The sequence below is a fragment of the Polyodon spathula genome, unplaced genomic scaffold, assembly GCF_017654505.1.
Source record: "Polyodon spathula isolate WHYD16114869_AA unplaced genomic scaffold, ASM1765450v1 scaffolds_501, whole genome shotgun sequence".
NCBI lineage: Eukaryota > Metazoa > Chordata > Actinopteri > Acipenseriformes > Polyodontidae > Polyodon > Polyodon spathula.
Window position 1 is genome coordinate 1 of NW_024471992.1, and position 6,389 is coordinate 6,389.

General features: G+C 38.2%; 1 pseudogene; it reads right to left on the reverse strand.

The window, feature by feature from the left end:
* Positions 1-4,126: 4,126 nt before the first annotated feature.
* On the reverse strand, positions 4,127-6,083 carry LOC121308173 (annotated as a pseudogene).
* Between the last annotated feature and the right edge of the window lie 306 nt (positions 6,084-6,389).

Here is a 6,389-nt window from a genome sequence, read left to right on the forward strand (position 1 = left end):
AAAAGGATGTTACTCAAAGGTCAAAAATCAATATGTTTGTAGAATTTCTATTAATAAATATCATCACCTACCTCCCACCTCCAATATTTCCCTGATTGTAAAATTAATTGTCAGCACTCCTATCTGCCAGCAGTTTAACACCCACCTCTTGCATTCTGCGCATTTAATGTTCATAAGAAAACTATCAGAGCGGGTTTGGATAAATAATTTCTATAAGGCCACCGTCCTAACTAGAGTATACAGAGTGAAATTAAACTGGGTTGATCTTAATCTATTACCTTTCAACTTGGTCCCAATGACTGCTAGAGACAAGGACAATGGGACAAACAACCACCATGAAGTGCAAGGGGTTCATATCTTCTTTCATAAACCCCACAGAGTGGGGACCGGTAGGTGACAGATAGTATGCCATTCAGCTCTATCTTCATATGACATGCCTTTTAATCCTGGAATTAATCGTGTTGCTCTCCCTCTGTACTCTCTCCAATACTTTAATGTCTTTCTTATGATAAGGGGACCAGAACTGGATAGAATATTCTAGGTGTGGTCATAACAGTACATTGTATAATTTTAATATAACTTCTCTAGATTTTAATTCAACTGTCTTGGCTATATAACCTAACATTCTATTTGCCTTTTTTATAGCCGCACTGTCCAGTTGGCTTAAGAGATTCATCCACTACTACCCCCCAAGTCCTTTTCATATAGTACATAAACTCTTCTGTTTCGTTACCGTTCTTGTCATACTTGCCTGTAGTGTTTTTGTTCCCTATATGCAACACTTTACATTTATTCACATTAAATTTCATCTGCCACATGTCAGCCCAAGCTTGAATCTTGTCTAAATCTCTTTGTATTATTAAAGTTGCTGATTGGGAGTGGGTCACCCCTCCCAGTTTTGTGTTGTTTGCAAATTTGCATAGTTTACTGATTATTGTCTTGGTCCAAGTCATTTATATAAATTAAGAAAAGCAATGGTCCCAATACTGATCCCTGTTGTACTCCACTTGTTATGTTACTCCAATGTGATGCCTGGCCTCTAATTACAACTCTCTGCTTTCTATCTTGTAACCAGTTATAAATCCATGCTGCTAATTTGCCATTTGTTCCTACTGATTTAATCTATAGCCTTTCGTGTGGTACTTTGACAAATGCTTTTGAAAATCTAAGTAGATTATGTCATACACAGTATCTTTGTCCACTCTAGTAGTCACCTCCTGAAATAAATCTAGTAAATTAGTTAAACAAGATCTACCCTTCTTAACACCATGTTGGCTGTCTCCTATAATGTTGTTACAATATAAATATTCCTCCATTTTGGTCCTTATTATGTAGTTTCCATCATTTAACTATGATTTGAGTTATAGGGTCTGTAGTTCCAGGGTGCAAATTTGCCCTCCCGTTTAACATTTGGGATACCATAAAACACTGCCAATTTTCCGGTCCAGTGGGATGACTCCATTATTTATAGATTTATTGAATGTACATACATATTGGTTTAAAAAATCTGTTCTCTAGTTTCCCTAAGGACAGATTCCCTCGGGTCCTGAGGATTTGTTTATTTTAAGTGCTGCCAGCTCCTGTAGTACTTCATTCTCTTCTATAACAAACTCTGGTAATAATGTTTGTGTATATTCTAATAACTTTGGTACATTGTATAAATCCTCCTTTGTATACACTTGTACAAAATATTGATTAAGTACTTCTGTGATTTGGTAGTCTTTAGTTACTAAATTACCACTGCTGTCATGTAAACTACTGATTTCCTCTTTCAGTTTCCTTTTAGCATTAACATATTGAAAAAAAACATTTTGGATTAAGTTTACTTTCTGCTGTTACTTGTCTCTCTAATTCCCTTTTCACTCTCCTGGTCTGCTTTTTAAGGTCTCTACAGGCATCTCTGCATTCTATTTGTGAGGCTGCTTCCTTTAATTTAATAGGAAGATAGAATTTTCTTTTATTTTTAATACCCTAGTCCATGAGCCAGGACCCCAAAATTTGGCCATCGGTACCATTCGGTGGGATGAAGGCTCACTATGATTTTTGGCAAGGTCTGGAACCCTAGAGATAGAAAATAGGTTGCAGCGGTGCATAACTCTTTCCCAAATCTGTTTTATCACCACATTTTCAACTATACCCACCAATTCGCCAGCAGCTGGATTTCTACAATTGTGAAGCAGGGTCTTTATATCAATCTCCCATAAAATCTTTATTGGTTAAGTTAGGGCATTGACATTAACAGCTAAGATAGTAAAACACCTGCACTTAACATTACAACAAACAGGATTTAATTATTTTCACTGGTTTGCCATTGGCAGCCTTTCTATTTTACAGTACCTCCAATTTCGGAAACAGTTGTTTTTATTAAATATTAAGCTAAAAGTTCATCTAAATATCTTAACTTCTTTAATACAATTGTTTTAGTGCACTTGTATATTGAGTAATGTATCAGGGTCAATTTAAGACATTTTGTAAATATTCTGGGTGCTGTATTAAGCCCTTCTGTGCTGTGAACATATGCCACATAGTTACACAGTTTAAAAAAAAAAGCTGGATTAAACCAGGTGCTGTGAAGAGAAGATATATTACATCACAGCTGAATACAGAAGTATCTTCCTGGGTCAGATGAGAGATATGGTGCACAACAAATCAAATGATCATCATGCAGAGCTACGCAAATCAAGAATTGAAAAAGATGAAGATGCAGTGGCAGCAGTATTCACAGTGTTGCTCTGAAACAGGATCTCATTATTATTATAGCAAAAGCAGCTTCTCAGGAAAGCAAAGTTATTCTGATTTCAGAACTGAGAGACTTGAGAGCAACCCACCAATGAAGAAATTCCATGACCCCATTTAAATGAACAAACTGAAAACCTTCAGCAATATGTGCAAGAAGAAGGAGGTGAGAGCAATGGGAGGGCAATAATTGTGGAAGCAGACAGGGCACTCTTTGGTCGCATCATTGTGATGGCACAGAGACAGAACCTTCAGATGGCAGATGTACCTTTGCCATGGACATTGGCAACCCCAGAAGGGCTCCTTCGAAAGACCAACAAAGCTGATTTAGCCACATGTTTGCAGAAGAATGTAGCACCAGCTGAAGAAATGCCAGATAATTCTGTCACTGTAATTGATGGAATGAATCTTGTTCAAAGGGTGAGAGGTGATCAAGCCAACATTGGTGAAGTGGCGTTGAACTTCCCCGTCTATATTTTCTGATATTTTATAGACCATTTATATAAAAATAAGCATTCAAAAACAAGAAATACAACATTGCAACATTGAAGCTATGCAATGGAACTTGGTTTACAAAGGTAAAAAAAAAAAAAAATTAACTGAAAAGAAATATGCGTATAGCCCCCTGTCTTTAGCATGTTATCTCAGGTCTGGTTTTCCTATACCTATTATAACACAAAAAAGCATCTGCAATCAAGATCCATCACTTGACTGTATTCTCATGGGGTTCTTTATCTCAAAAGCAGTGTGTGACCCAGCGTGGCATTGAAAAGCAGTGTACAGGGTAATTATAAAGTCAGTAGGCCTCTTTTCTATGCTGTGGAAAAGACATTCATAGCAAAATAATGAAACCTGACAAATTATCTAACTAACTAATGGGCAACAAGATTCTAGGACTACTTTCACAGGTTATACAGGACCATGTATATAGCTGTGGCCTACAAGTTTTATACCAGCAACCATTTCAAAGGTCTGCATCAGCAAGACATATTCACAGTGACACAAAGAACCTCTTGACATGGCATATATCAAATTGGTTAGACACTTTTTTTTTTTCCACAGCAGCTTTGAAGTGGCCAGTTGATTTAATGTACTGTGATGTTTCACAATTCTCACATTGCACAGTAACTGTCACCTTGCTCTGACACTGAAAGCCAAGGGGCTACATTGGCAGGAAGCCATTAAAGGCAGTTTCAACATCATCAATCAATCTCTGATCTCTCACAGTAACAACACATAAGCCACTATTTTAATATAGAAATTGTTTATTGATATGGATAAGGACAAAAGGGATGACAAATTAAAAAAAAAAATGCAAAAGACATCACCATGCAACTGCACATAATCATAGATAATTTACCCATTTATAAAAAAATAAAAAGTCCCCTTTTCAGAGTCTGTCACATTCAAATTCAGGAGCCTCAGGTGCTGAAGGCATTGGGATGAAGAAGACTTCCTTGTTCTCTGGAGTGTTGGATGGGCTTCCCACACCTGAGTCTGGCATTTGGACCGGCTTCTCCTGAATGTACTGCTGTTCTCTATGATGTGCGGGGGGGAGCTCAGCCTTCTGCTTGAGGTTCTTGAAACGCTTGAGCTTGACAGTGTCATTGCTCTTCTTGGTGCAGGGCAGCAGGATGCTGATGTCCTTACGGAACTTGGAGCTCATACCGAAGTAGATGATGGGGTTGTAAAAGCTGGCTGACTTGGCGAAGAGTCTGGTGAAGATGCTAGCTGTGTTTGGGACATGAAAACCCCAGGCAGACCATAGGGAAATCACGGCATAGGGCGACCAGGCTATGATAAAGGCAGTGCAGATGACAATGGACACCTGGAGAGGGAGTATTTAAAAGATAGTGGTCAAGAACCAATACTGGTATGAAGACCCCCATATGATAAAGGCATAAAGCATTGAGACCCTGTGATATAACAAATACGTTATGTGTGTGTGTGTGCGTGTGTGTGCGTGGCCCATTTCATAAGCATGAACTTTTAAGGACAATAAATATGTTTTACCATTAATATATATGACGCATTGTTAATTCATACTTTAAGAACCAGACCTTTGACTGACACAAAGTACATTATTCACAACTGGGCCGTGTGTACATACTTGAGCTTAGCCTTATGTGGACTTAAACTCTCCAAACAGGTTTATTCAAAGTTCTTAGTCAGGCAGGTCATCCACTCAGTTCCGAACAGGAGAATTAAATACTATTTCAATAACGTCTTTGACAACATAGCTGTGTTTATTGTAACCTGACTGTTGTGTGCGATGATAAAAGATATACAAAAAGTATTTGAGAGGTTATGAATCTTGCATAATATTCTACAGTATATATTTACTTTTGGTAGATGAGACAGATACAGGTTGCCAGTGACCAGTAATAGATAACTGAAAGTCATATCTAGCTACCTCTTGGGCCAATATCCACCTGGAGGCCTGGAGGAACTTGTTCTTGATAACAAAAGCAAGTTCCTGTTGAAGCCGAGGGCACCTACCCGGGTGACATCCTTTTCCATTCTCCTCTGCCTGTCAGTGAGGTCTCCCGTTCCTGCTGCTGCTAAGGCATGGCTGGTCTTGACAGTGTTGATAATGGACACGTAGGAGAATAACATCATGAAGACTGGCAGGAAGAAGCAACAGATGAAGATTGCCACAATGTAGGACTTGTAGATTGTTGAGAAGGTGGCTTTGGCCCAGTCAATCTCACAGGTTCCATACCCATGATCTAGAAAGGCATTTAAAAGAACAGGGATAGTAGATCATAGATAGTAGAGCTTATTTGGTACATTTGATAGCTATATTAAATCGATGCCAAACTTCAGTTAGTCTGTGCTAAACTTTAGTTAGTTTTTCCTTGCATTTTAAATCGTAATTACTATCAAAAAATCTAATTTAACCAATAAAACCTTGACTCAACATAAATAATGTTACAAGTGTGTTTTTATAGATATGGATGAATTGCACACAGCATCACAAATTTACTTAATTTAAGCTTGAATCTTCAGCTTGCTTCTTGGTTATGGGTAAATTGCATACTCATAGGAGACAATAATATAATATCATCTTTATATAGCGCCTTTCATAGTAGACCACCATCACAAAGCACTTTACAAGATTCAAGACTAGGATATGTGAACTATGCATCAACTGCAGAGTCACAACAACGTCTCACCCAAAAGACGGAAAGCAGGGAGGTTAAGTGACTTGCTCTGGGTCACACAGTGAGTCAGTGGCAGAGCTGGGATTTGAACTATGGACATTTTGGTTATAAGCCTGTTTCTTTAACCATTGACCACACAGCCTCCGTAGTTACAATATAACCTGGGATATGGACTAAAGTCATTTAGGTACATCTGGTTCTATTTATTGGTTCTGTTTTTTAACCATTGGACCACACAGCCTCCTACAATGTATTTACTTGCTGCTTGCAAAGATTTTCAAGCAATCCATCTCTTGATAAATAACAAAGTTCACACGGTACAATTAAGTAAACATGAAGTTGAACAATATGTGAAGGTATATACTGCACTTCACAACTAAAGGCAAGTGAATGTGTCGTGCAGCACACTGCACCACAACAAAAAAAATAAAACATGCATTTTTTATATGAGCCGTTCACACTGCCTGCGATGCGACGGGCGACACTGAA